The 21,568-nt window shown below is 38.4% G+C and overlaps 1 long non-coding RNA gene across 1 annotated transcript in view; it reads right to left on the reverse strand.

Annotated features, from left to right (window-relative positions):
* LOC125106536 (uncharacterized) overlaps window positions 1–21,568 on the reverse strand; it is a 159,465-nt gene that overhangs the window by 46,223 nt on the left and 91,674 nt on the right. Inside the window, exons 2-3 of the long non-coding RNA XR_007129344.1 lie at window positions 10,923–11,030; window positions 9,972–10,010 (exon numbers count right to left, since the gene is read on the reverse strand). This is a non-coding gene — a long non-coding RNA (uncharacterized LOC125106536). The remainder of the gene's footprint in view (window positions 1–9,971; window positions 10,011–10,922; window positions 11,031–21,568) is intronic.

Consider the following 21,568-nt stretch of genomic DNA (forward strand, 5'->3'; position numbering starts at 1 on the left):
GGGGTGTGTAAACCTGGCGATTCGCATGCCTGTACCCCTGGGGATAAAAATATATGTTTATAAAGCTGTAAAAAAAAAAAAAAAAAAAAAAAAAAAAAAAGAAAGAAAGAAAGGAAAAAAAAAAAAATAATAACAAAATCAAAGAAACACATCGACAAGAATACAATAATAGTAGGGGATTTTAACACTCCCCTCACGGAAATGGACAGATCATCCAAGCCAAAGATCAACAAGGAAATAAAGGCCTTAAATGACACACTGGACCAGATGGACATCACAGATATATTCAGAACATTTCATCCCAAAGCAACAGAATACACATTCTTCTCTAGTGCACATGGAACATTCTCCAGAATAGATCACATTCTTGGTCCTAAATCAAGTCTCAACCGGTATCAAAAGATTGGGATCATTCCCTGCATATTTTCAGACCACAATGCTCTAAAGCTAGAACTCAATAACAAGAGGAAATTTGGAAAGAACCCAAATACATGGAGACTAAACAGCATCCTTCTAAAGAATGAATGGGTCAACCAGGAAATTAAAGAAGAATTGAAAAAATTCATGGAAACAAATGATAATGAAAACACAGCGGTTCAGAATCTGTGGGACACAACAAAGGCAGTCCTGAGAGGAAAATATATAGCGGTACAAGCCTTTCTCAAGAAACAAGAAAGGTCTCAGGTACACAACCTAACCCTACACCTAAAGGAGCTGGAGAAAGAACAAGAAAGAAACCCTAAACCCAGCAGGAGAAGAGAAATCATAAAGATTAGAGCAGAAATCAATGAAATAGAAACCAAAAAAACAATAGAACAAATCAACGAAACTAGGAGCTGGTTCTTTGAAAGAATTAATAAGATTGATAAACCCCTGGCCAGACTTCTCAAAAAGAAAAGAGAAAGGACCCAAATAAATAAAATCATGAATGAAAGAGGAGAGATCACAACGAACACCAAAGAAATACAGACAATTATAAGAACATACTATGAGCAACTCTACGCCAACAAATTTGACAATCTGGAAGAAATGGATGCATTCCTAGAGACATATAAACTACCACAACTGAACTAGGAAGAAATAGCCTGAACAGACCCATAACCAGTAAGGAGATTGAAACAATCATCAAAAATCTCCAAACAAACAAAAGCCCAGGGCCAGATGGCTTCCCGGGGGAATTCTACCAAACATTTAAAGAAGAACTAATTTCTATTCTCCTGAAACTGTTCCAAAAAATAGAAATGGAAGGAAAACTTCCAAACTCATTTTATGAGGCCAGCATCACCTTGATCCCAAAACCAGACAAGGATCCCATCAAAAAAGAGAACTACAGACCAATATCCTTGATGAACACAGATGCAAAAATTCTCGCCAAAATACTAGCCAATAGGTTTCAACAGTACTTTAAAAGGATTATTCACCACGACCAAGTGGGATTTATTCCAGGGCTGCAAGGCTGGTTCAACATCCGCAAATCAATCAATGTGATACAACACATTAATAAAAGAAAGAACAAGAACCATATGATACTCTCCATAGATGCTGAAAAAGCATTTGACAAAGTACAGCATCCCTTCCTGATCAAAACTCTTCAAAGTGTAGGGATAGACGGCACATACCTCAATATTATCAAAGCCATCTATGAAAAACCCACCACAAATATCATTCTCAATGGAGAAAAACTGAAAGCTTTTCCGCTAAGGTCAGGAACACGGCAGGGATGTCCGTTATCACCACTGCTATTCAACATAGTACTAGAAGTCCTAGCCTCAGCAATCAGACAACAAAAGGAAATTAAAGGCATCCAAATCGGCAAAGAAGAAGTCAAACTATCACTCTTCGCAGATGATATGATACTCTATGTGGAAAACCCAAAAGACTCCACTCCAAAACTGCTAGAACTTGTACAGGAATTCAGTAAAGTGTCAGGATATAAAATCAATGCACAGAAATCAGTTGCATTTCTCTACACCAACAACAAGACAGAAGAAAGAGAAATTAAGGAGTCCATCCCATTTACAATTGCACCCAAAACTATAAGATACCTAGGAATAAACCTAACCAAAGAGACTAAGAATCTATACACAGAAAACTATAAAGTACTCATGAAAGAAACTGAGGAAGACACAAAGAAATGGAAAAATGTTCCATGCTCCTGGATTGGAAGAATAAATATTGTGAAAATGTCTATGCTACCTAAAGCAATCTACACATTTAATGCAATTCCTATCAAAGTACCATCCATTTTTTTCAAAGAAATGGAACAAATAATCCTAAAATTTATATGGAACCAGAAAAGACCTCGAATAGCCAAAGGAATATTGAAAAAGAAAGCCAAAGTTGGTGGCATCACAATTCCGGACTTCAAGCTCTATTACAAAGCTGTCATCATCAAGATAGCATGGTACTGGCACAAAAACAGACACATAGATCAATGGAACAGAATAGAGAGCCCAGAAATAGACCCTCAACTCTATGGTCAACTCATCTTCGACAAAGCAGGAAAGAATGTCCAATGGAAAAAAGACAGTCTCTTCAACAAATGGTGTTGGGAAAATTGGACAGCCACATGCAGAAAAATAAAATTGGATCATTTCCTTACACCACACACGAAAATAGACTCAAAATGGATGAAGGATCTTAATGTGAGAAAGGAATCCATCAAAATCCTTGAGGAGAACACAGGCAGCAACCTCTTCGACGTCAGCCGCAGCAACATCTTCCTAGGAACATCGCCAAAGGCAAGGGAAGCAAGGGCAAAAATGAACTATTGGATTTTATCAAGATCAAAAGCTTTTGCACAGCAAAGGAAACAGTTAACAAAACCAAAAGACAACTGACAGAATGGGAGAAGATATTTGCAAATGGCATATCAGATAAAGGACTAGTGTCCTAAATCTATAAAGAACTTAGCAAACTCAACACCCAAAGAACAAATAATCCAATGAAGAAATGGGCAGAGGACATGAACAGACATTTCTGCAAAGAAGACATCCAGATGGCCAACAGACACATGAAAAAGTGCTCCACATCACTCGGCATCAGGGAAATACAAATCAAAACCACAATGAGATATCACCTCACACCAGTCAGAATGGCTAAAATGAACAAGTCAGGAAATGACAGATGCTGGCGAGGATGCGGAGAAAGGGGAACCCTCCTACACTGTTGGTGGGAATGCAAGCTGGTGCAACCACTCTGGAAAACAGCATGGAGGTTCCTCAAAATGTTGAAAATAGAACTACCCTATGACCCAGCAATTGCACTGCTAGGTATTTACCCTAAAGATACAAACGTAGTGATCCGAAGGGGCACATGCACCCGAATGTTTATAGCAGCAATGTCTACAATAGCCAAACTATGGAAAGAACCTAGATGTCCATCAACAGACGAATGGATAAAGAAGAGGTGGTATATATACACAATGGAATACTATGCAGCCATCAAAAAAAATGAAATCTTGCCATTTGCGACCACGTGGATGGAACTAGGGGGTATCGTGCTTAGCGAGATAAGTCAATCGGAGAAAGACAGCTATCATATGATCTCCCTGATATGAGGGAGAGGAGATGCAACATGGGGGGTTAAGTGGGTAGGAGAAGAATAAATGAAACAAGATGGGATTGGAGGGAGACAAACCATAAGTGACTCTTAATCTCACAAAACAAACTGAGGGTTGTGGGGGGAGGGGGTTTGGGAGAGGGGAGGTGGGGTTATGGATATTGGGGAGGGTATGTGCTATGGTGAGTGCTGTGAAGTGTGTAAACCTGGCGATTCGCAGACCTGTACCCCTGGGGATAAAAATATATGTTTATATTAAATAAAATTTAAAGGTGGGAAAAAAAACATAAAGACAATTCAATAGTTATTTTAAAAAACAGTAAAACTGAAAATGTGTATCATTATGTTCACTAGGGTAAACTCCAAATGAATCAGAAATCTGAATGTTTAAAAACAAATCATGCAAGTACTACAAGAAAACATTTATTAATTATCCTAAGTTGGAGTTGCAAAGCCTGGCTATTAGTTCTCAAAATTCAGAAACATTAAAAGATGAATAAATTTCACTATTAAAAAAAAAACCCTGGAACACAGACATACACACACCTATCAAACTAAAACCAGAATATATGTGCAGAGATTTTTATCATAGATATTTAATTGCTGTGTTCATTCTTTCTCTTCCTCTCTCCCTCCCTCCCATCCAGTCTTTCCTTTATATTTCTGTAAGTATGTACTTAAGAAAAGCAAATTCTCATTTAAAAAATGGACCAATAACATAAAAATATATTTGACAGAAAATATAGTGTAAATATGTTTAAATTTAGGGGGTGCCTGGGTAGCTCAGTGGGTTAAGCCTCTGCCTTCAGCTCAGGTCATGATCTCAGGATCCCAGGATCAAGTCCTGCATTGGACTCTCTGCTCGGCCAGGAGTCTGCTTCCCTCTCTCTCCCTCTGCCTGCCTCTCTGCCTACTTGTGATTTCTCTGTCAAATAAATAAATAAAATCTTTTTAAAAAAACTTGAAAGAAAATTTTAAAAGATATGGAAGCAACCCAAGTGTCTATCAATTCATGAATGGATAAAGATGGGGGTGAAATACTATTCAGCCATAAAAAATAATGACATCTTGCCGTTTGCAATGACATGGACAGAGCTAGAAAGTATAATGTTAAGAGATGTCAGTCCACAAAAGACAAATATCATATGATTTCACTCATACATGTTATTTAAGAAACAAACAAGCAAAGGGAAAAAACAAGAGACACAGAGAGACAGAGAGAGACAAAGCAAACTGATTCTTCATTATAGTGAACAATATGATGGTTACCAGAGGGAAGGGGGTTTAGGAATTTGTTAAATAGACGATGGGGATTCAGGAGTACCCTTGCCATGATGCGCACAGGGTGGTATTTTGAACTGTTGAATCACGCTATTTTATACCTGAAGATAACATTGTATATTAACCAACTGGAATTAAATTAAAATCTTTAAGAAAAAGAAAAAAGAAAAAAGGAACTTACACCACTCATCACCAAAAGACAAATAATCTAATTAAAAAATCAACAGAAGACAGGAACAGATGTTTCTCCAAAGACATACAGATGTCCAACAGCCACATTAGGAGATGCTCAATCTCACTCATCATCAGGGAAATGCAAATCAAAACCACGGGCTTGTATCAACTCATCGTATCAGAACGGCTAAGATCTAAAACTCAAGAACAGGTGCTGGAGAGGATATAGTAAAAAACAAACCCTCACCGCTGGAGGGAATGAAAAGCAGTACAGCCTCTGTGAAAAACAGTATGGAGGTTCCTCAAAATTTAAAAGTAAAAATACCCTACGAGCCAATAAGTACACTACTAGCTATTTACCCAAAGAATAAGAAAACACAAATTTGAAAGGATATATACACACCTAAGTTACTGCCAAACAAGGGAAGCAGCCCAAATGCCCACTGATAGAGGAATAGATAAAGAAGGTGTGATATAGGGGTGCCTGGGTGACTCAGTCCTTAAGCGGCTGCCTTCGGCTCAGGTCATGATCCCAGGGTCCTGGGATCAAGCCCCGCATCGGGCTCTCTGCTTCTCCCTCTCCCATTTCCCCTGCTTGTGTTCCTTCTCTCGCTGTTGTCTCTGTCAAATAAATAAATAAAATCTTTAAAAAAAAGGTGTGATATACATACACAATGAAATATTAGTTATAAAAAGAATGAAATCCTCCCATTTGTAACAGCATGGAAGGATCTAGAGAGTATAAAGCTAAGCAAAATAAGCCAGTCAGAGAAAGACAAATATCATATAATTTCACTCACATGTGCAATGTGAGAAACAAAACATGTGAGCAAAGGGGAAAAGAGAGAGAGATGAGAGAGGGAAACAAACCAAGAGACAGACTCTTAACGCTAGAGAACATACTGAGGGCAGGTGGGCGAGAGACGGTGAAACAGGTGAGACGGATTAGGAGTAGACTTATCGTGATGAGCACCCAGTAATGCACAGACATGCTGAGTCACTATACTGACACCTGGAATTAATGTAACTCTGTGTGTTAACTAGGCTGGAAATTTTAGAATGTGGCAAAACAGTGAAAGAGAGATTAAGAAATCTTCAGACAAGCAACATGTGAGGAAATGCTTTTCAAGCAGTCCTTTCCTGAAGAAAAAAAAATCTTAAGGCAGTTTTTTTTTCAGGCGAAAGGAAAATTATATAGTTCAGAAATGTGGCTCTCTCTAAAGAAGGATAGAAATGCCATGCTAACACTAATCAAAAGTGGGGTAGCTATATTAACTTCAGATGAAGCCAACTTCAGGACAAGGGTAAAAGGTTATCAAGAGTAAAGTTAAGAGTAAGGTGGGGGCCTATATAATGATGTGTATAAAAACTGTGATTTTTTTTTCTTTAGCAAAATCCCATTATCAGATCTAAAAATGTGTCAATTCTTTTATATCTAGTAACATTTTCATGTGGTAGTTTATCATTTGTCTCAAAATACCTATTTTAAAGTAGTTTGTTCAAATTACGTACATTGGATTGGTTGCTGTTTCTGAGGTCTTTGTTAACCTAGAATTTCTTTTATTCAAATCCTCCTTTTTCTTGTTTCGCACGCTGTCACATTGCAAAAGCCACGTAAATTGTCCAAACTACTTTTTTGATTTATCTCCTTTCTTTGATGTTATTTGAATTGTTGGAGGAGTTATTTTTCCTTAAAAATTGGAACTATTATCTAAAATGCTTCTAAGAGCTATAAAATATCTGGCTGTCTCACTTTCATCATCTTTCAGTGATGTCATCACTTTCAGTGATGGTAAGATTGATCATTGATCATTGATGTTCTGGTGGTAAGAGCCTAATTCCTCCTTTATAAAGTTCCCCATCATTATTTTAAATTGTTTACCTCTCTGCCTAAAACAATTATTTTATTAAAAAGTGCAAAATGGCAATGTTCCAATTCTGATTATTTCCCTCATTTATTAAAGTCTTTAAAAAAAAAGCCTTTTCATCATTAGCTAAGAGTATCTGATTACACTAAAATACAGTTAATAGGAGATCAGCAGGGAAGATATTAAATTCTCCTTTAATTGTCAATTCCAGAGAAAGGAAGTGGTGTTCTAAATAGCCGGGTGGGAATCAATAAAGTTTTTGTTTGTGTTCTATTTTGTTGTTACTGTTGCTTGACTGTATCTTCTCTTTAAGTATCCTTATTAACTCACTTTAAAAATACATACTCCATTTATATTAATGAAGAGAATCTGATTTTATTTTTGTTGCATGAGTTTTCCCATCTTGTTCAGTGGGCGTTCCTTTGTTTTGGTCTCAAAGTCCTCTGGACATAAAATGATCAAGATTTTATTATTTCTTTCCTTTCTTATACAAATATCACAGACTCACCCTGAACATTTCTTATACCAATCCTGGAATCAGCCAGGTACAATTTCAAATGTACCAGTTGTTGTAGCATTTCAGAATTCACAGTTTTAGGAACAGGAACTGGACTGTCATTATTTATTTATTTTTGAACAGAATTAGGGTGGATGGAGGGATGGAAAGGCAGACAGATGCCTGATAAACAAATATGCGTGTAACATTTTTTCAGATATAGAAGGACTCATCAACAGGTTACAGTCTTTATAGCTTAATGAATTAACATAACTAGAAAGTAACTTTTGTTAAAGTTATAAAAAGTACACCGTAGCCTTTAAAGACAAGACAGGGAAGAAAACACCAATAGAGAAGACAGCTTTGGAGGTGATCTTGAGTTTGGTGTTCACAGGAAGGAAGTCTTAGCTAATGGATTTTGAATTTGCCAGTGTTCATGACAAATGTAAATCCCAAATGGAGATGGCTGTAGGCAGTTTTAGGGAAGAGACTGGGAAGATTCCAGAACTTGCAGCAAAATTACACCATAATCTATTGCCATTAACATTTGACTTACAGAAGTCCTTATGTTGTGAGTCAGTCTCCTTTTTAGTGACCTTCTGTGCGTATGCATGCAGATTATAGGACAGACTTTATCTGGCACTTACTTCAGTTCTGTGAATACAATTTTTCACTTTATTTTTTATTTTTTTAAAGATTTTATTTATTTATTTGACAGAGAGAGATCACAAGCAGGCAGAGAGGCAGGCAGAGAGAGGAGGAAGCAGGCTCCCCGATGAGCAGAGCCCGATGCGGCACTCAATCCCAGGACTCCGAGATCATGACCTGAGCCAAAGGCAGCGGCTTAACCCACTGAGCCACCCAGGCGCCCTACAATTTTTCACTTTAAAAAAATGTTACCTTTTAAGATATGTGGCTTCTCTATAGCTTGACTAAGAGAAAGAATATGCTGATCATACCAATATGGTATTCACAATCCCTTCCACATTTTGAGGGGGGGGGGTTTAAAATCAGTGATTTAGCATTCTGGTACCTTAGTCTAAAGCATATTTTAGTTAGCATTAGTCATTTTCTCAGCTAAGGTCATACCTGGGTCTTTACAATAGCAAGTCTTCCAAGAAAGTGTTCAAAGAAAGTTTGCTAGATAATAGCAAACACTAATGACAGCAAGATCTCAAAGAAAGGACTAGTTAATAGCAATGACTTAAAGAAAAATGAAAGGCATTCTTTCCTCAGATCAAAGCTTCCTCAACCTTTCAAGGAAGTCTGAATACAGGCAGAGCAGACAGAAACACAGTCTGAAAAGACCAGCTTCAAATAAAACACTTCTGGAAAATCTCTCGTTTTGTAACAGAAATTCAAGTTTATTTGATGTGCTTTTTCATAATAATACTTTTGTTTATTGAGTGCTCAGTAAATGCCACACAAGTGCTTCACACGTATGTTCCTGTCTAGTTTTCTGAATTTAGCAAATGGAGACTCCAAGAAGTTAAGTAACAGACACTCTCCATGACAGGTCAGGACTTGAACCCAGCGTATTGGACACCATATGCTCTTAAACATCTCTCTTCAGAATAATGTGCCAGGTTTATACTAGAGTTTTCCAGACTCTTGAGGTTACTGCCATAAAAGACATACATAATTACCTCCTTTTTAGAAGCTTGCCCTAAATCTCTAAATTATTGATCCCTCTGCCCCATCCAGAGGAATCTGGAATAGTTGATTCAGTGTGGTCTTGAAGAATAAATCTTTTTAGGGGCGCCTGGGTGGCTCAGTGGGTTAAAGCCTCTGCTTTCGGCTCAGGTCATGATTTCAGGGTCCTGGGATCGAGCCCTGCATTGGGCTCTCTGCTCAGTGGGGAGCCTGCTTCCCCCACCCCTCGCTGCCTGCTTCTCTGCCTACTTGTGATCTCTGTCAAATAAACAAAATCTTAAAAAAAAAAAAAAAGAATAAATATTTTTAGCAAAGAACCCTGGTGATTATAATGCACAGAGTTAGGGGCTCACTTCAAGAAACCATATGCTTGTAGATTTTCTTCCATTTATTTCTGTATCAGCTCAGCTCCCTATCTTGACTTTTCCTTGTTGAGGAAAAATTCAAGCTGCTCTATCCTGAGACAAGTCCTATCTGACCCCAGAGGTGGTGGCAGTGGTAAGAAAGGAACAGAATGAATGGCATCGAGGCCCAGCTCCGTGGGTCTCCCTTGCTCCTTGGGCCAGACCAGTGACAAGTGGCTGATGGCAAATTTATTTTAAAGCTTTGCCAGTCGTGGCAGGCACAACGCCTTCTGCTTACCGTGAACACACCTGTGTAACAGAAATGTATTTGCTGTGTTGGGAAAGTAGTATTGGTGTCTAGAGGAGAGCAGGGAAATTGAACGTACATGACATATTGCAGTAAATGAATTTTTCTCCATTTTCTTGGCTAAGTAGTATGGATATTTTTTTTTTTACATGGATTTAAAAAGGTACCTTTGTTTTTGTATACATGTATAGGGAATTAGCATCTAAACCGATCCTAAAAGACTCCTTAGTTTGCACATTTTAACCAGACACTTTTAACCATAATATAATTACGTTAAAATGACTTACCTTTCCATAGACAGGCTGGCAGTCAGTCAGGAAGTTATGCTTATTTTGGTAGGATTTAAGCAGTCAAAAAAAAAAAAAAAGTCAGCCTCTATTTGGAAATTTAAGAATATCTTTATATATCTGGTTTCAAACTTCTAAGTCTCATAGTATTGACCATTAAGCTACAGCAGCTTTGGTAGAAATATGTTCCTCTGAGAGCTGAGAATTAGAATCTAGTTGTTACAATGAAATTTACTTAAAAATTTCTCACCTGCAACATTTATAGAATATTTAGATTTGGAAGAATGGCAGGAAGAAAGCCTAATTTTTGTATTGGGTTGACCACCGAAAAGGGTTGTCAGACTTTATGTTTTCTTCTCTTTCCTCCTAAGTGAATTAAAGGGATTAGGGAATTCTGGTCCATAAGGCAGAAGGTTGCCCTGAGAACTGTTTTGTTCCCCAAGTGTAGAAGAATATTTGGATACTGAGATTTGAGGTTCCAAGCCTGGAGAACTCATGGCTCATTTGAAACACTCTTATGCAAGCACTGAATTCTTTGTGTGGACACAGAGCCACAAAAGAAGGCCATGTAAGAACAGAAAACATCATCAGTCCCATGGCTAAGGACCGACACAGGGTGACAGCAGGAAGAAAATGCTGTGCAGTTTAGTAAGACAACTTCTCCAGATGTGAAGCTAGGTTTCTCTCTTGCAGCGGATTACTTGGGAATGGGATAGATAATGGGATATCAGTCTAATAGAGCAAATGGAGCAAATAGATCTCTTAATTTACCAAGTAATAACAGTGCATTTGGAATTCAAGTATATGAAACAATTCATATTCTTTGCAAATGTAACCCAAGGAAGGTGACTAAGAAGGTATCAATAGAGAAAGGAAAGTTAGGTTCTTACCAGAGTAGTTTGTTAATCCTGCCCTGAAAAGCAAGAGACATGAAACTATTGAAAAGATTACCTGTAAGACATCTCTGGCGCCTCACAACTTGGTTCAACACTGGCTCTCAGCACCTCTGGCTGCTTCACATTCAGGATATTTAACGTTGTTGTGACCCAATTTCCTTATCTGTAAAATAAGAAAAATTACTTCTCTCACATGGTTTTTACCAGACTACATGAGTTACTGTATGAAAAGAGTTTTAAATAATTCCTGACACTAGAAACATGTCATTCTTGATATGTATTCTTTCATTGATTGGTTCTTTATCATTTTGCTTATGAGTATGACTTTAGGACATGCCTATTACCATATCTGGAAAGATTATTTTATCATAGAGGTTAGTAAGCTCTTGAGTAAAGCTGCCAGATTTATCAAATAAAATTATAGAATATCCAATTAAATTCTAATTTCAATAAATAATGATTTTTTTTTTTCAGTATAAGCACATCCCAAGAACTTCCTGAATACTTATGCAATAGTCTAACAGCTTTCAAACCCTTTAGTAAGTTTGGATTTTCATCTCCTATAGCTCCAGTAAGATGGAGTCATGGAATAAAGTTACCTTCCAAACCAGGTCAAAAAGCAACAACCAGCCTTTGCTGAAACTACTAACAATAGAAGCCATCTTTCCTGGGTGCTTGAAAGCTGTTAGAATATAACCTAGCCACTGCCAAAATAGATACTTTGCAATAAAGAATAAACAAAAGCAACACAGAAGGAAGCAGAGCAAAGAGATGAGAAAGATTTGATAATCAAAAATGCTCAGTCCCTTGAGCCAGCTGTGGACCAGATGTGATATACCACCGGCCTTTTCATTTATAGGAACCATGAAATTTTCTATTCGGCTAACATCAACTTGGATTAGATCCCCACACTTACAGGTGAAAAACTTCTAGCTACTCAAACAAGTCAAGGTCATCTACAAGACTTGTGAATCAGAGAATGTTCCAAGTCAGGGGCTTCAGAATCCTACAATTCATCTTAATAAACACCCATGGTCAGCATTCAGTAAATAATGGTCATTGTTAACAGCATAGTTCTTACTTAGTAAATGTCTAAAGAATGAAACATAACTAATTTGAGATGCAAGACTGAATTGCAAAGATAGATTTTTCTATAAAAGGGCCATTTAAACCAACTCATGTCATTCTAGTTCTTCTTGTAGTCAACACACTTTTATTTTCTAAAAGAATCATCATAAATATTCTACAACAGCACAGAGCCATTAGAAACATTTTGACAAGTGGAATTAGACCAGTGGAGATTTTAGTTCCCTAGAAATACATATACTTTACATGGCAATTGGATAAAAATTGCTGGGGTGATTTGAGTTTGGGTTTTGTCAAATTTTCCCTGTTTGCAAAATTGTTCAAGGCATCAGATGACCTAGTAGATAGATCTTTTCCCTGTCACTTGCTTGATGCCACGAGAGTATCAGAATACAGTTGCAGCATCATTCTGTAATCCTCTCCTGTGTCTAACTTCTTTTGATGATGCAGAAAGGTGATCTTTGTGGTTGGTATCATTTTGGTCAAAATCACAATTGCTGTGACCTTATGCAATTAAAAAATAATGGGCAGTTGCATAGATCTTTGTGATGTATAAGTTAATTTCTGCAATTCAGAAGCCAAATGAACACAGGCCTGAAAGTCAACTCTGCTAAATCTCTCTCTAGAACTCAGTTTTCTCATCTGAAAACTGGACCTGTTCATATGGTCGTTGCAAGGATTAAGTAAGTGAACACGTGTAGAGCACTCCTGAGAGGCTGGGGCACATGGGAGCAGTATGTTAAGTGTTAGCTGTTATGATTATTAATCCATTGGTCCTAGTCTGCATATTCTCAAGGAGTTAGCACATTTTATTATTTGTTAACCTGCCTTACTCCCATAACTGGGTGAAATCAAGTTCAGAGAAATCAAGTAACCAGTCAAAATCACACAGCCTGAGTGGCAAATCTGTGTCCCAGCCTCAGATATAAATGGTGTGAAGAAATAGGGAATGTCTTTTATGGAGATGTTAATTATTCTTTTGGTGTTCTAGGAATGCATGACCAGTGTTCCCAGGGAAGGAGTAAGACATCAAATGCTTGGTTTTAAATTCAAGACATCCATTTGCCTGTATCATTTTTCTTTCATTTAAAGTATAATAAGCCAAATGACTTATTTTAATAATGGGCCATTTCTTGGTGCATCTGAGTTAGGGAAGTTTTCTAAGGAAAAAAAATTCTCCTCTGAGCTTGAATTTTGAGATGTAAGCTGTCTTTATTATATTTCCATTTTATTTTTTAAATTTCTTTTCTGTTGGTGGTTTTGCATTGTAGTTTTTTTTTTTCCAAAAGAAAGATGGGGTAGCAATTCTCATATCAGATAAATTAGATTTTAAGCTAAAGACTGTAGTCAGAGATACAGAAGGACACTGCATCATGCTTAAAGGGTCTATCCATCAAGATCAACAAATGTAAATATTTATGCCCCCAATATGGTAGCAGCCAACTACATACGCCAACTATTAATCAAAATAAAGAGTCACAGTGATATGAATACATTAACTGTAGGGGATCTTAACATGCCACCTTCAGTAATAGACAGATCATCCAAGCAGAGAATCAATAAAGAAACAAGAGCTTTGAATGACACATTGGAACAGATGGACCTCATAGATATATATAGAACATTCCACCCTAAACCAACAGAATACTCACTCTCCTGGAGCGCATGTGGAACTTTCTCCAGAAGAGACCACATAGTGGGTCACAAATCATGGAACTGTAAAATCAACAACAAATTCAGCCAACCCCACGCACAAGAAGGGAAATAATCAAGATTAGAGCAGAGACCAATGAGTTAGAAACTAGAGATATAGTAGTACATATTGATGAAACTAGAAGCTGCTTCTTTGAAAGAATCAGTAAGATCGATAAACCACTGGCCAAACTAATCCAAAAGAAGTATGCCAAGATTCTCAACAAGATCCTAGCTAACAGGATCCAATAGTACATTAAAAAGATTATCCACCATAACCAGGTGGGATTTATCCCTGGGATGCAAGTGTGGTTCAATATTCGCAAATCAAACAATGTGACAGAACAAATCAGTAAGAGAAGAGAGAAGAACCATATGGTCCTTTCAATCAGTGCAGAAAAAGCATTTGACAAAATCCAGCATCCATTCCTGATTAAAACTCTTCAAAGTATAGGGATGGAGGGAACATTCCTCAACTTCGTAAAATCTATGAAAAATCCATAGCGAATTTCATCCTAAATGGGGAAAAGCTGACAGCCCTCCCTCTGAAATCAGGAACATGATAAGGATGCCCAATTTCACCACTATTGTTGAACATAGTACTAGAAGTCCTAGCAACAGCGATTAGAAAAGGAAAAGAGGATGCCTGGGTGGCTCAGTGGGTTAAGCCGCTGCCTTCGGCTCAGGTCATGATCTCAGGGTCCTGGGATCGAGTCTCTTCAGTAGATGGTGCTGGAACAGAGTCATCACATGTAAAACAATGAAAGTGGATTCAGAACCTCTACCACTCCCAAAATTATCTTAAAATGGACTAAAGACTTAAAGTACGACCTGAAACCATGAAACTCTTAGAAGAAAACATAGGAATAAAACTTCTTGACGTGGATCTTGGTAAGGATTTTTTAGATACAATACCAAAAACACAAGCAACAAAATTGAGAATAAACAAGTGGGGCTACATCAAACTAAAAAGCTTCCACGCAGCAAAAGAGAACATCAACGTAGTGAAAAGACAACCTATGGAAAGGGAAGAAAATATTTGCAAACTATGTATCTAATGAGGGGTTAATATCCTAAATATATTTTCCTTTCTACACTTTTTAAAAATTTTTATTTTTTCATTGTTCCAAATTTCATTGTTTATGCTTCACACCCTGTGCTCCATGCAATGCGTGTCCTCCATAATACCCACCAGGCTCACTCAACCCCTCACCCCCTCCCCTCCAAAACCCTCAGTTTGTTTCTCATGGTTCGTCTCCCCCTCCGATTTCCCCCAATTCACTTTTCCTTTCCTTCTCCTAATCTCCACGTTATTCCTTATGTTCCACAAATAAGTGAAACCATATGATAATTGACTCTCTCTGCTTGACTTATTTCACTCAGCATAATCTCTTCCAGTCCTGTCCATGTTTATACAAAAGTTGGGTATTCATCCTTTCTGATGGAGGCATAATACTCCATAGCATATATGGACCATATCTTCTTTATCCATTCATCTGTTGAAGGGCATCTTGGTTCTTTCCACAGTTTGGTGACTGTGGCCATTGCTGCTATGGACATTGGGGTACTGATGGCCCTTCTTTTCCCCTCATCTGTATCTTTGGGGTAAATACCCAGCAGTGCAATTGCAGGGTCATAGGGTAGCTCTATTTTGCATTTTTTTTTTTTTGAGGAATCTCCACACTGTTTTTCCAAAGTGGCTGCACCAACTTGCATTCCCAACAACAATGTAAGAGGGTTCCCCTTTCTCCACATCCTCTCCAACACTTGTTTGGGTCCATATTATAGAAATTTTATCCAGCACTTCTGCACTCATAATGCTACTATTTTGTTTCACAGAATATGGGTTCTTAATATTGGACTTAGCCTTTATATTCCTTATGTAGGGAATCTTTTAATTTTTTTTGAGCAACTTTAAAAACTTGCTAAATAAGGGCATCTAGGTGGCTCAGTGGGTTAAGCCTCCGCCTTCAGCTCAGGTCAAGATCTCAGGGTCCTGGGATCGAGCCCCGCATCAGGCTCTCTCTGCTGAGCAGAGAGCCTGCTTCCCCCTCCCCCTCTGCCTGCCTCTCTGCCTATTTGTGATTTCTGTCAAATAAATAAATAAAATCTTTTTTTTTTTAATATTCTATTTATTTATTTGACAGAGATCACAAGCAGGCAGAGAGAGAGGAGAAAACAGGCTCCCCGCTGAGCAGAGAGTCCAATGTGGGGCTCGATCCCAGGACCCTGGGATCACGACCCAAGCTGAAGGCAGAGGCTTTAACCCACTGAGCCACCCAGGTGCCCCAATAAATAAAATCTTTAAAAAAAACTTACTACGTAGTAAAATCATGCTTTAACTCTTCATTACTGTAATGCCATGTCCTGGACAATGCTGAGAACAATACGCTCTTAACAAAAATCTATTCTACCTGTTGACTGGCAGTATTAGTTTCTCCTTTATTCTTACATAAAACACAGACATTCAAACTCTTGGCAGGTGGAACACTCATAGTAAGTTTTTTCCTTTAAATATAATTGATTCCTAGCAACGTGTGGGGATGTCTTACTTATCTCTGCATTCAGATTTATTTTCATTTGAGTTAAAGTTTACCTTTTTCATACAAATATCTGCCTGAGTGAGTAGCATTTACTGAAAAAATGATTCTTCCCCAAATGAAGAGCAGTGTCATTTGTCATTTAAAAACATTACTCATGTTAAAACTCTAAATGTGGGTGCCTGGGTGGCTCAGTGGGTTAAGCCATTGCTTTCAGCTCAGGTCATTATCTCAGGGTCCTGGGATCAAATCCCACATTGGGCTCTCTGCTCAGCGGGGAGCCTGCTTCCCCCCACCCCACCCCCCGCCTGCCTCTCTGCCTACTTGTGATCTCTCTTTGTCAAATAAATATCTTTTAAAAAAAATAAAAAATAAATAAATAAACTCTAAATGTAAGGGGACTTGCTATTATGGATGGGTGTGTTTCCAGATTGTTCTTTCATTATGGTATTTTTCTGTCCTTGCAATATATTTACTTCATTGAATAAGTATTAGTATGTGGTAGGATAAGTCTCCAAGGCATGTTTTCCTCTAACAGTTTTTCTTTGCTCTTTTGTTTCTTTTCCCAATTAAAAAAAATAATAAATGTTAGAGTAAGATTGTTCTTTTCCATCAAATACAAACTTCTGGAATTTTGAGTGCAATTCAACGGAATCTATAGATCAAAATGAGCTGGAGCCATATCTTTACCATAGTGAGTTTTCTACTCTGTCATATAGTCTTAGATTTTCTTTAATTTAGCTTAATCCTACCTTGGAATATAGAACATTTTGTATGATACATTTTTGAATTTTGTAGGATGATCTTTATGTACAGAGACTATTTTATTGCTTGTTGTGCACATAGGATTGACTAATTCAAACGTGGATTGCAATTTTAGGAAGGCTCAGTCTGACTCTGTTCTCCCCAGGTTGCTGGGTACAGCCCTCGAAAAGTCTCCTGGAAGCTCCTCCCGAGTCCAGACCTGAACTCTGTTTTCTTTTCCAGCACAGATGGCGTCCCAGAGTCAGCCCTGTGCATCCACAAGGTGTCTCAGGTACAAACTCCTATACTTCACTTAACCCTGGCATCATGGCTTCCTCAAATTCGGCTGCCTTGACAGCTCCAGGCTTTTTGTTTCTACAACCCTGCGATATTGTCAAAAGTTCTGCTGGTTTTCTTACCTCCTCCCAGATTCTTTATTCAGAATCTCAAATGCTTACTCTCAGAAAGTATACAAAATAGATCCATTTGTCTTTTTTTCTTATACATAACTACCCTGATATTTTACATCTGTTAAATCCACTTCTAATGTAACATTGTAAGTCAACTATAATAATATTTTTTTAAAAAATCATCTGTAATTTTTGTCAGGTTTTGGTATCTATGTTGTATTCATGCCAAAGAAATTTTTAAAAACTTCTTTTTCATATATTCTGCAGTACTTCATGCAATTTAGAGATTTTTTTTTTTTTTAAAGAATTTGTTTAGCTCCCCTGCACATCTTCCTGTTGCCTGTCTTTCCCCTGTGAAAATCCCTGGTGGGATTTTCCTTAACTATTATTTTCCTAGTTTTTCTTTGGCATTGGTCTCTGAATTTTCTCTCTACGGGGATAGATTTTGAGGAGAATTACTTAGGAAAAATTATATATATTAACTTATTTAGAAAAAAGACTTTAAAAGAATTTGTTATGTATTTCATCTAGGTTTTCAAATGTATCTGCGTGAAACTGTGCAAATTATAATTTGGTCTAATTAATATCCCTCATGCAGTTTTGTAAACCTGAATGAATCAGATTTGGTCTATGTCTTAGTTATTCCAACAGGTAAGACAGGCTGTAAGGCCAGGAACACAGGTGCTTTTCACCTCTCAACCCCTGAGCAAGTCTTACTAAATACCGCAGTCTCCTCTCAGTCCCACACTAGTAATTCACGGAGAAGAGTATCTTTTTACTCAGGATAAAATGGGACTATCATGGGTGACCTTAAGTAGAAGACATCTACGGCTGGTTGTTCAGCCGCCTCACTGAGGTCCACTGGCAGCAAAGACAATACAGTGGTAGAAACAGGTGATATTGTTCCAAATGAATTATCAATAAGTGGATATTTGCTTGAAGAAGACCAGGAAGGAGAGAAACAGGAAAAAACCAAAATGAAGTCTATTTGTATTTTGTTTCCTTGAGTAAAGAACAGATGACAGTAAATTATATTGCTAGAGCTTGAATCATTCCAATGTCTCATCAAGGTCTGATAAGGTAAATCTGCAATATTCCACATTTTCAATAAAGAAACTATATTGACATAATACTTGTATGAAACAGAGGTTCTTGAATTTGTTTTAAAATAGCATATTCTGAATTAAAGAAATTTTTCAAGACTAGCAGAATATTTTTATTTTGTATAGAAATCTGTGACTAGGTTACTTGGGTGATATCAGTGTTAAAATGAATGTCAAATAGCTTAAGATAAGTCAGGAGGATGGCTGTTTACTTGGGTTTTAATGGAATAAAGACTTAATAGCAGTGATGAGGGAACAGAAGGCTAGCCGAGGACAAAGAAGCTGACACCTTACAGGGGAACCCCATCAGGCACCCTTTGTGACTTGTGTGACATTCCTCAGGCACTCCAGGCTGCCCTCAAGGAGAAACAAATAGTTAACTTGTAGAGATCCGGCAACACCTGAGTCTCCCTCACTTTACAAATGTCCTGGTGATTTACAGGGAACAGGCTTTCCTACCAATAGCCCAACTTCCAAAGACCCATAACTCAGATCCTGTAGCCCTAACATCATCTTCCACTTCCTATGATTGAGGGAGCCTGAAGCAGAGGGAAATGTAAATAAAGTTAAATTTCTTCTAAACTAAAGCTCATTGATAAGGACAGGAGTGTGACATTCCTCAAGGAAGCACTCAACTATCTTACTGTTAATGCTTTGCTGAAATGAAAAACCACCTTAACTTGACAAATAGCAAAGCCTCTGATATCCTGTGTGTCTTCTATAAAACATGAAAGTTCTTTCAAGCCCTCCCTTTTCTTTACCTCCCCCAAACCCATAGTCTATCATCATCACTCTGATGTGGGAAACAGAGGCAGAAGTAAAATTATTAAATTTCCTTACCTAATGACAACCCCTTAAAACAGGCAGAGTGACTCTCCTCTAGGGACTCAACTACCCCCACCTTAAGGCTTTGCTAAGGGCAAAAGGCAATCCTAGCCTGACTACCCCTAGCCCCAACCAGGATCCTGTTAAGTCTACTTTAACAATTCCTTTGGAAACTTTATCTGTAAACCTCCAAGATACTGTCGACAATCATTCCCAAGCATATGGCCCACTGATTTACACCTAAAGGGTCTCACCAAAAGGTTTTATTACTGGTAATAAATAACCTTTTCCCCAAACAATAGCTAGCCCCTCAAGGTCCTAGAAACCTTGCTTCCAAAATTCCTTAGGGACTTACGCCATCTCTAACCCCCTCCCAACTTGCAAGTATATAATAGACCACCCCTCACAGCCCCGGGCAGCAGCTCTTCCTGCCCACGGTCCTGTGCCCGTGCTCTAATAAGCCACCATTTTGCACCAAAGATGTCTCAAGAATTCTTTCTTGGTCATCGGCTCCGGACCTCAGCCCACCGAACCTCACCTAGGTTCTAGAACTTCATCAACTCCTCACAACCCCGGGGCAGCAGCACTTCCTGCCCACGGGTCCTGTCTGTCCTGTGCTGTAATAAACCACCATTTTGCACCAAAGACATCCCAAGAATTCTCAGTTATCTGCTCTGGCCTTCACCCCACTGAACCTCACCCGAATTCTAAAACTTCATCAGCATGACAGAGATAAAGAGGACCATGGTAGTCACTTGGATTTGTAGTTCTCAAATTTTTTTCCTTTTAGTTCAAATCATAATAAAGTCCAAATATTAAAAAAGCTAAAAGCAAAGCTGCTCTATTAAAATAGAAGTCCCACCTGCCCTTAAATTTCCCCTTGTCCCTGTTAAAAGCACATCATTAGAGGAGTTTCCAAGAAATCTCAAAGAATCCTTGTGGGTTTGAAAACCCGTGATTTGGTGCAACGTTGCCTTCGAGACACGGGGACAAGTCCTGAGGTTGCTGAGAGGAAAGGCAGACAGGAAAATCGTTCTGTTTCTCCGGGCTCTGTTCATTGACCACTGCAGTGGACTCCAGGACTGCCCTACTTGATGAAGTTCTAGAATACGGGTGAGGTTCAGTGGGGTGGAGTCCAGAGCCGATGACTGAGAATTCTTGAGACGTCTTTGGTGCAAAATTGTGGTTTATTACAGCAAAGGGACAGGACCTCCGGGCAGGAGGAGCTGTGACACACACACACACACACACACACACACACACACACCCGGTTGTGAGGGGTGGCAGGTTAGGTACCATGGGGGTGGGGGAAGTAAGGAAAAAGGAGGTTTCAATAGAACTTTCATATGCTAAAGAGGACCTACAAGATACCGGATACCAGAGGCCTTGCCATTGCCGGTCACTTTGCCCTTTCTAGCAAGCTATTAATAGAGTTGGGAGATTCCTAAAGAATGTCACATATGTCCCACCCAGGAGTGGGGGGAGTGGGGAGGTTACAAGGTGTCTGTCTTTTGCTTTGTCCTCAGCCAGCCTTCTGTTCCCTCATCACTACTCCCTGCTGCTTCCACAGCTTTTCCAAAGTCTCTCAGTGTAAGCGTTCTGGCTCTACTGAGATAAGGGAACTCTGGAGAAAATCAAAGGGAACGACTTTGCCTCTGCACAACTGAGAGTGAACAGAGGGGGAGAAATTGGAGTGGCTTTTTCTCAGTACAGTGGTTCATAACAAGAAGGCTATTCTGGTAATTCAGCACCCCACTGACAGTGTTGTCTTGAGTACATGAATACATGAGAAAGTTACTGGTATAACCCACACAGACTTTTTCTTTCTGGGAATTTGTTAGATTGGAGAAAGGACTTTTGTCTTCAAACACGTGTGCTAATCTGTTGGGGGGGAGAGTGTTTTCTATGTTAAAAACAGTATCTTCTCTGGAATAGTGGTTTTTTAAATGTTATTTTGTTGTTTAACATTGAGAATAATTCATGCTTAAAGAACTCTGTAATAGGAAAGTAAGAATGCTTCCTCAAACTCTAGTGCCTACTTTGTGCAGGTAAAAACTGCAGAAGGTCTATTTTTCTGTAAATGTATTAACATACAGAAACATCCCAGAATACCCCTTCCGCACAGATATAGGCACATTCAGTCAAGATCCTTAGGCCCTGGAGAAATCAACAAATTCTGAAGTATTTTAAAAGACTGCTATCGGCAATTTAACTGGAAGAGTAAAGAAAGCAAATCCATTAGAGGGCTTTGGAGGTAATTTATTTGACAACTGATTAGCTTATTCTGCATATCAGAATTCA

Source organism: Lutra lutra, chromosome 8 (genome assembly GCF_902655055.1).
Source record: "Lutra lutra chromosome 8, mLutLut1.2, whole genome shotgun sequence".
Taxonomy (NCBI): Eukaryota; Metazoa; Chordata; class Mammalia; order Carnivora; family Mustelidae; genus Lutra; species Lutra lutra.